The sequence below is a fragment of the Pecten maximus genome, chromosome 13 (assembly GCF_902652985.1).
Source record: "Pecten maximus chromosome 13, xPecMax1.1, whole genome shotgun sequence".
NCBI classification, from domain to species: Eukaryota; Metazoa; Mollusca; class Bivalvia; order Pectinida; family Pectinidae; genus Pecten; species Pecten maximus.
The window spans coordinates 34,701,172-34,709,940 of record NC_047027.1 but is presented as its reverse complement, the minus strand read 5'-3'; the positions used below and the strand labels follow the sequence as shown (position 1 = coordinate 34,709,940).

At 38.4% G+C, this 8,769-nt stretch overlaps 1 long non-coding RNA gene across 1 annotated transcript; it reads right to left on the bottom strand.

Moving 5' to 3' along the window:
• Positions 1 to 471: 471 nt before the first annotated feature.
• Positions 472 to 5,342, bottom strand: LOC117341028. Its single transcript, XR_004535535.1, has 2 exons — positions 5,051 to 5,342; positions 472 to 1,464 (listed from the first exon to the last, which is right to left on the bottom strand). It is a non-coding gene; the product is annotated as an uncharacterized LOC117341028 (long non-coding RNA).
• Between the last annotated feature and the right edge of the window lie 3,427 nt (positions 5,343 to 8,769).

The following is an 8,769-nucleotide window of genomic DNA, read 5'->3' as shown; positions in this document are numbered from 1 at the left end:
GCACGTCCTTAAATGACCGTGGCTGTTAATAGGACGTTAAACAAAAACAAACCAAAACCAAACCAAAACAGGAAGCATGGAGTCGTTTTAACCTGTTTGACTAAAAACGTTTTGACTTTGGGTTAAATAAAGGTTACGGGATAAATTAAATATATGTGAATGTCTTTATATACAAATAAGCATGTCTATATAATTCCTAATGCTCGGGTCCAGCCTTTGACGAGGATTCAGACTCTTTATTTCCCAAGTCACGATCTTGGCTGCTCCAGTGTCTCATGACCGACTGCACACATTGGAACAGCCAAGATGGCGACTTCAGAAGTGGAAAAGAGACTGTTTCCTCGCAATATGCTAAGAAGTCGAACGTTTAGAATAATAGAGATATGTTTATTGGTATAAGATGGTTTATGTTAGACACCGGTCATACTCTCTGTGTTCTTGGTCGGCACATAATAAGATAATTACACCATATATATAATGAACATATTTTATTTGTAAACAAATTGCAATTACATAATTATTGACAACAACATAGGCAACGATGACATACAGTTACATGACTGGCCATTACAGAATGCTCTACAACGGACACACTGATCCTCTCACATCATCATAATGTTAAACAAAATATGTGTAGCCTAAGTATGGTTCATGGAATTGTGACACGGTGCATATTGCAGGTTGAGTCACCACAGATTTTCTAAAGTTACGTAAAGAGATATCTGGTAAGTTACTGCAAGGCAAATAGCTAACCTACTACATAACTATCTTCTTTTCAGTAAATAAATACATCTATGAGCCAAATTGAAATTTGACCTTGCTTATCTGCAAAACAGGAATTTTACCTTTCTTACTCTTATCTTTACAGACTCACTAGATATGAATTTTCTTCTTTTCATATCTTAAAGTTATTGATATTTTTAACTCATTATTTATTTTTGGGTCTTCCATTTAAAAAAAAGAAACTAGTCATAAGCATATACACTGTAGCTGTATATCTCTGACTGACTTTATGCAGGGCTTATATTTGGTGAAAAACGTTTTATATTGTTAGGTAGATCATTCAATATTTGCACTTTGAACAATATAACGATGTTTTGCTAATTTTCAAGCAATTACCAAAACTACTTTCTCTTTTTTTTCAAATGATGATTTTCTTGAAAAAAACGTCAATGACTAGTTATATCAGTAAAAACATAACACAATAAAAAGTATATATAAACATTTATCACACATGCATTGCATCATGGGAGTTGATATAATACTTGATGACAAAGGGCTGTGTGGGAATATGTAATATATACAACAATAAGTATTACTTCTCAAACAACTGACATTACATGTAAGATCTACGTTTTGGCGATTACTGAAAGATGATTTAAGTTCTTACTTGAGATATTTAGCAATATTCCACAATCAATAATGGAATATAATTCAAAAGATAATCATTTTGGAAAAAAGTACCTTATAATTAATTACTAATAATTATGATTCGAAGATATTGCTTTGTCAAAGCAACAAAGCCGTCTCAAAGCTGAACGCCAATTTTAATCTGTGGTTATGCGGTTAACAGCCTTTAGCAACCAGTAAGTGTCTTTAACACACAAGATATGAAGTATCTTGCTCAGGGAAAACCAACACACAATGTACCAATCTAATTAAAATATAGATGGTCATTCTCACTACGTTGCATGAACATCTAACAACATCCCATCAGGGGTCACCTCGGAATGACCTTTTGGATTAGCCAATCAAATGACTACTTCCAGAATCTTGGAAGGGATTTTTTTTATGTCCGAATTAGTATGACTAGAGTGCATAGCTTGCATAATCTGTCAATTTGTTTCAAGTCATTTCGTCCCCCAAGCATATATTGTACATGCTGTGCCGAAATGGTTTGCTTCAGATGCATGCTGTGACGAAATGGTTTACGTCGATGACATCGACAAATTGACAATTCGCCCTGAAAGTGAAATACACACATCTCAAAGGTCATCAGAACGTGACCCCCTATGGGATGTTGTTAGATGTTCATGTAACGTAGTGAGAAAGACCATCTAGATTTTAATTAGATTGACAATGTCCATGCCATGTTGTCTAGTAGCGACCATCACGTGCCCAATGAAAGGACATACCACCTGCGCCCAGTTGTTCAAAAGGTGATTATCTTAATCAATTGATTAGTGACAATCTCATTTCTCATTTACTTAAAAAATCTGTGTAGGTATATTCCTTAAAATAGGCAGGTAGGAATATAAGTCAGTATTGTGATTTCATAAAAATTTGTCAAGTTAGTTTTACCAAAAATGATTTGATCCGGATTTTAAAATTGTTGTTAAACTCTAATTACTCTGATTATCATTAGCCTAATTATTGTTTGAACAACTGGGCAAGACCACTGTCTTTTGATCTTTAAAACAATTTGGCTACACGTACATTACTACAAGAATGCCTGTTTGAATTCTAAAACCACAAAGGACGTCATTTCCAATCATCTAAGTACCAAAGCAAGATTTCAAAATGAGGAAATTTCATCTCAATGTTCTTAATGTTGATGGATTTGTGAGAGAAAGGGCAAAAAACAGACAATTATTTCCAAAAGAACTGTCCATTAGCAACTAGAGGGCAATTTTCAGTGAAAATTTTATGAAAATAATGTTCATGTTCAATTTGTAATACATAATTATACAAAAATGTACTCTCTGAAAGACCATATGGATTATTTTACACCATAATAGTGTTTAAAGAAACTAAGTCCCTTAGGGTGGGGAAAACCCTTTGGCCTATTTTTACATAAGAATTGTGTTTATCCCTTAATGCCCAGCGATACTATACATAGTTATGGGATTAAGGGTCACAGTAACCATTTATGCAAAATCTGTTCCCCCATGACCACGGATGTTTCTGACCAAATTGGGTTCAAATCCATTTAAAACTCAAATCTCTATTTCCCCTATTTGGCCCCTCCCTTCAGGCCCCTTGGGGGTCAGAGTCAATATTTATATAAACTCTCTTCCCCCCTTCCCCTAAGGATATTCCAGACCAAATTTGGTTCAAATCCATTCATAACTTTATGAAAAATAGCGATTTAAAGGATAAACCCCTATTTCCCTATTTGGCCCCGCCCCTCAGGCCCCTGAGGGTACAGAGTAAAAATTTATCCAAACTCGGTTCCCCTTCTCCAAAGGTTTTTCTTGACCAAATTTGGTTAAAATCCATTTAAAACTTTATGGCAAATAGCAATTTAAAGACTAATCTCTATTTCCCCTATTTGGCCCCGCCCCTCAGGCCCCTCAATATTTATACAAACTTTCTTCCCCTTCCTCTCTGGATGTTCCTGACCAAATTTAGTTAAAATCCATTTGTAACTTAATAATTAATAGCGATTTAAAGGATTAACCCCTATTTTCCCTAGCGGACCCCACTCCTCAGTCCCCTGGGGATTCAGAGTAAAATTTTTACCAACTCGGTTCGCCTTCTCCAATGAATATTCCTGACCATATTTGGTTAAAATCCATTTAAAACTTTATGACTAGTAGCAATTAAAAGACTAATCTCTATTTCCCCTACTTGGCCCCGCCCCTTAGGCCCCTAAGGGGTACAGAGTAAAAATTCATATAAACTCTGTTCCCCCTCCCCTCAAGGATGTTCCTGACCAAATTTGGTGAAAAGCTATTCAATACTTTAGGACTAGTAGCGATTTAAAGGAGTGACCCTATTTCCCTTATTTGGCCCCGCCCCTCAGGCCCCTGGGGGTTGAGAATAAAGATTTAAACAAACTCTGTTCCTCTTCCCCCAAGGATGTTCCTGACCAAATTTGGTTCAAATTCATTAATAACTTGATGACTAGTAGCGATTTAAAGGATTAACCCTATTTCCCCTATTTGGCCCCGCCTCTCAGGCCCCTGGGGGTTCAAAGTAAAAATTTATACAAACTATGTTCCCTTTCTGCCAAGAGTGTTCCTGACCAAATTTAGCTCAAATTCATTCATAACTTTATGACAAGTAGCGATTAAAAGGAGTAACCCTATTTCCCCTATTTGGCCCGCCCCTCAGGCCCCTGGGGGTTCAGAGTAAAAATTTATACAAACTCTGTTTCCTTTCTGCCAAGGATGTTACTGACCAAATTTGGTTCAAATTCATTCAGAACTTGATGACTAGTAGCGATTTAAAGGAGTAACCCTATTTCCCCTATTTGGCCCCGCCCCTCAGGTTCCTGAGGGTTCAGAGTAAAAATTTATACAAACTCTGTTCCCCTTCTGCCAAGGATGTTCCTGACCAAATTTGGTTCAAATTCATTCATAACTTGATGACTAGTAGCAATTTAAAGGAGAAACCCTATTTCCCCTATTTGGCCCCGCCCCTCAGGCCCCTAGGGGTTCAGAGTAAAAATTTACACAAACTCTGTTCCCTTTCTGCCAAGGATGTCACTGACCAAATTTGGTTCAAATTCATTTATAACTTTATGACTAGTAGCGATTTAAAGGAGTAACCCTATTTTCCCTATTTGGCCCCGCCCCTCAGGCCCCTGGGGGTTCAGAGTAAAAATGTATACAAACTCTGTTCCCTTTCTGCCAAGGATGTTACTGACCAAATTTGGTTCAAATTCATTCATAACTTTATGACTAGTAGCGATTTAAAGGAGTAACCCTATTTCCCCTATTTGGCCCCGCCCCTCAGGCCCCTGGGGGTTCAGAGTAAAAATTTATACAAACTCTATTCACCTTCTGCCAAGGATGTTCCTGACCAAATTTGGTTCAAATTCATTCATAACTTTATGACTAGTAGCGATTTAAAGGATTAACCCTATTTCCCCTATTTGGCCCCGCCCCTCAGGCCCCTGGGGGTTCAGAGTAAAAATGTATACAAACTCTGTTCCCCTTCCCCCAAGGATGTTCCTGACCAAATTTGGTGAAAATCCATTCAATACTTTAGGACTAGTAGCAGTTTAAAGAAAAAGTTGACGGACACCGGACGACGGACGGACGACGGATGCTGCACCATGGCATAAGCTCACCAGCCCTTCGGGCCAGGTGAGCTAAAAAAGTACCTTATAATTAATTACTAATAATTATGATTCGAAGATATTGCTTTGTCAAAGCAACAAAGCCGTCTCAAAGCTGTACGCCAATTTTAATCTGTGGTTATGCGGTTAACAACCTTTAGCAACCAATAAGTGTCTTTAACACACAAGAAATGAAGTATCTTGCTCAGGGAAAACCAACACACAATGTCCCAATCTAATTAAAATCTAGATGGTCATTCTCACTACGTTGCATGAACATCTAACAACATCCCATAAGGGGTCACGTCGGAATGACCTTTTGGATTAGCCAATCAAATGACTACTTCCAGAATCTTGGAAGTGAATTTTTTTACGTCCGAATTAGCATCATTAGAGTGCATAGCTTGCATAATCTGTCAATTTGTTTCAAGTCATTTCGTCCCCCAAGCATATATTGTACATACTGTGCCGAAATGGTTTGCTTCAGATGCATGCTGTGACGAAATGGTTTACGTCGATGACATCGACAAATTGACAATTCGCCCTGAAAGTGAAATACACACATCTCAAAGGTCATCAGAACGTGACCCCCTATGGGATGTTGTTAGATGTTCATGTAACGAAGTGAGAAAGACCATCTAGATTTCAATTAGATTGACAATGTCCATGCCATGTTGTCTAGTAGCGACCATCACGTGCCCAATGAAAGGACATACCACCTGCGCCCAGTTGTTCAAAAGGTGATTATCTTAACCAATTGATTAGTGACATTCTCATTTCTCCTTTACTTAAAAAATCTGTGTATGTATATTATGTATGTATATTCCTTAAAATAGGCAGGTGCAAAAAACAGACAATTATTTCCAAAAGAACATTAGCAACTAGAGGGCAATTTTCAATGAAAATTTTATGAAATCAAAATCTTTATTATGGAGTCTGCACTGATGTAGTTTTATTTTTACAAAAAAATTAGAAAGAAGGAATATATCACGTACAAGTTAAATCATATAAATAGCTAAATTCAAAAATGATAGAAAATGTCATGGATGTTGGCTTAATATAATGTATACAAAAGTTTTTCTACTTGAAATAATAATAAAAAAAAAGAAGCAAAAGTGAGACAACTGGATTGATTAATCAATTGATCATCTAACAATCAACAGTGAATGGACAAAGGAGTGACCAGATAAAACGGGCCCAGATAGTTGGGCAACCACATTGGTGGTGCTGAATAGTGGAACAACCAGATTAGTGGTGATTGGGTAATGGGACAACGAGATTAGTGGTGATCGGATAAAGGGACAACTAGATCTGTGGTGACTGGGTGGCGAGACAGCCAGATTAACAATGACTTGATAGTGGGACAATGAAAATTGTGTTGACTAGACAGGGACAAGCAGAATATTGGTGAATGGATAGGGGGGTAATGAGATTAGTGATGGATGGGTAGTGGAAGAACCAGATTGGTGTTGACTGGATAGTGGGACAGGCAGAATAAATGTTGACTTGATAGTGGGACAGACAGAATCAATGTTGATAGTGGGACAGCCAGAATAAATGTTGACTTGATAGTGGGACAGCCAGAATAAATGTTGACTTGATAGTGGGACAGCCAGAATAAACGTTGACTTGGTAGTGGGACAGCCAGAATAAACGTTGACTTGCTAGTGGGACAGCCAGAATAAATGTTGACTTGGTAGTGGGACAGTCAGAATAAACGTTGACTTGATAGTGTGACAGGCAGAATAAACGTTGACTTGATAGTGGGACAGCCAGAATAAATGTTGACTTGGTAGTGGGACAGTCAGAATAAACGTTGACTTGATAGTGGGACAGCCAGAATAAACGTTGACTTGATAGTGGGACAGCCAGAATAAATGTTGACTTGGTAGTGGGACAGTCAGAATAAACGTTGACTTGATAGTGTGACAGGCAGAATAAATGTTGACTTGATAGTGGGACAGCCAGAATAAATGTTGACTTGGTAGTGGGACAGTCAGAATAAACGTTGACTTGATAGTGGGACAGCCAGAATAAATGTTGACTTGATAGTGGGACAGCCAGAATAAATGTTGACTTGATAGTGGGACAGGCAGAATAAACGTTGACTTGATAGTGGGACAGGCAGAATAAACGTTGACTTGATAGTGGGACAGGCAGAATAAATGTTGACTTGATAGTGGGACAGGCAGAATAAATGTTGACTTGATAGTGGGACAGCCAGAATAAATGTTGACGTGGTAGTGGGACAGCCAGAATAAACGTTGACTTGATAGTGGGACAGCCAGAATAAATGTTGACTTGATAGTGAGACAGAATAAATGTTGACTTGGTAGTGGGACAGCCAGAATAAACGTTGACTTGATAGTGGGACAGCCAGAATAAATGTTGACTTGATAGTGGGACAGGCAGAATAAATGTTGACTTGATAGTGGGAAAGGCAGAATAAATGTTGATAGTGGGACAGCCAGAATAAATGTTGATAGTGGGACAGCCAGAATAAATGTTGATAGTGGGACAGCCAGAATAAACGTTGACTTGATAGTGGGACAGGCAGAATAAATGTTGACTTGATAGTGGGACAGGCAGAATAAATGTTGACTTGATAGTGGGACAGCCAGGATAAATGTTGATAGTGGGACAGCCAGAATAAACGTTGACTTGATAGTGGGACAGCCAGAATAAATGTTGACTTGATAGTGGGACAGCCAGAATAAACGTTGATTTGATAGTGGGACAGCCAGAATAAACGTTGACTTGATAGTGGGACAGCCAGAATAAACGTTGACTTGATAGTGGGACAGCCAGAATAAACGTTGACTGGATAGTGGGACAGCCAGAATAAATGTTGACTTGATAGTGGGACAGCCAGAATAAATGTTGACTTGATAGTGGGACAGCCAGAATAAACGTTGACTTGATAGTGGGACAGCCAGAATAAACGTTGACTTGATAGTGGGACAGCCAGAATAAATGTTGACTTGATAGTGGGACAGCCAGAATAAATGTTGACTTGATAGTGGGACAGAATAAATGTTGACTTGATAGTGGGACAGCTAGAATAAATGTTGACTTGATAGTGGGACAGCTAGATTAATGGTGACTTGATAGTGGGACATCCAGAATAAACGTTTACTTGATAGTGGGACAGCCAGAATAAACGTTGACTTGATAGTGGGACAGCCAGGATAAATGTTGATAGTGGGACAGCCAGAATAAATGTTGACTTGATAGTGGGACAGACAGAATAAATGTTGACTTGATAGTGGGACATCCAGAATAAACGTTTACTTGATAGTGGGACAGCCAGAATAAACGTTGACTTGATAGTGGGACAGCCAGAATAAATGTTGACTTGATAGTGGGACAGCCAGAATAAATGTTGATAGTGGGACAGCCAGAATAAATGTTGACTTGATAGTGGGACAGGCAGAATAAATGTTGACTTGATAGTGGGACAGACAGAATAAACGTTGACTTGATAGTGGGACAGCCAGATTAATGGTGACTTGATAGTGGGATATCCAGAATAAACGTTTACTTGATAGTGGGACAGCCAGAATAAACGTTGACTTGATAGTGGGACAGCCAGAATAAACGTTGACTTGATAGTGGGACACCCAGAATAAACGTTTACTTGATAGTGGGACAGCCAGAATAAACGTTGACTTGATAGTGGGACAGCCAGAATAAATGTTGACTTGATAGTGGGACAGCCAGAATAAATGTTGATAGTGGGACAGCCAGAATAAATGTTGACTTGA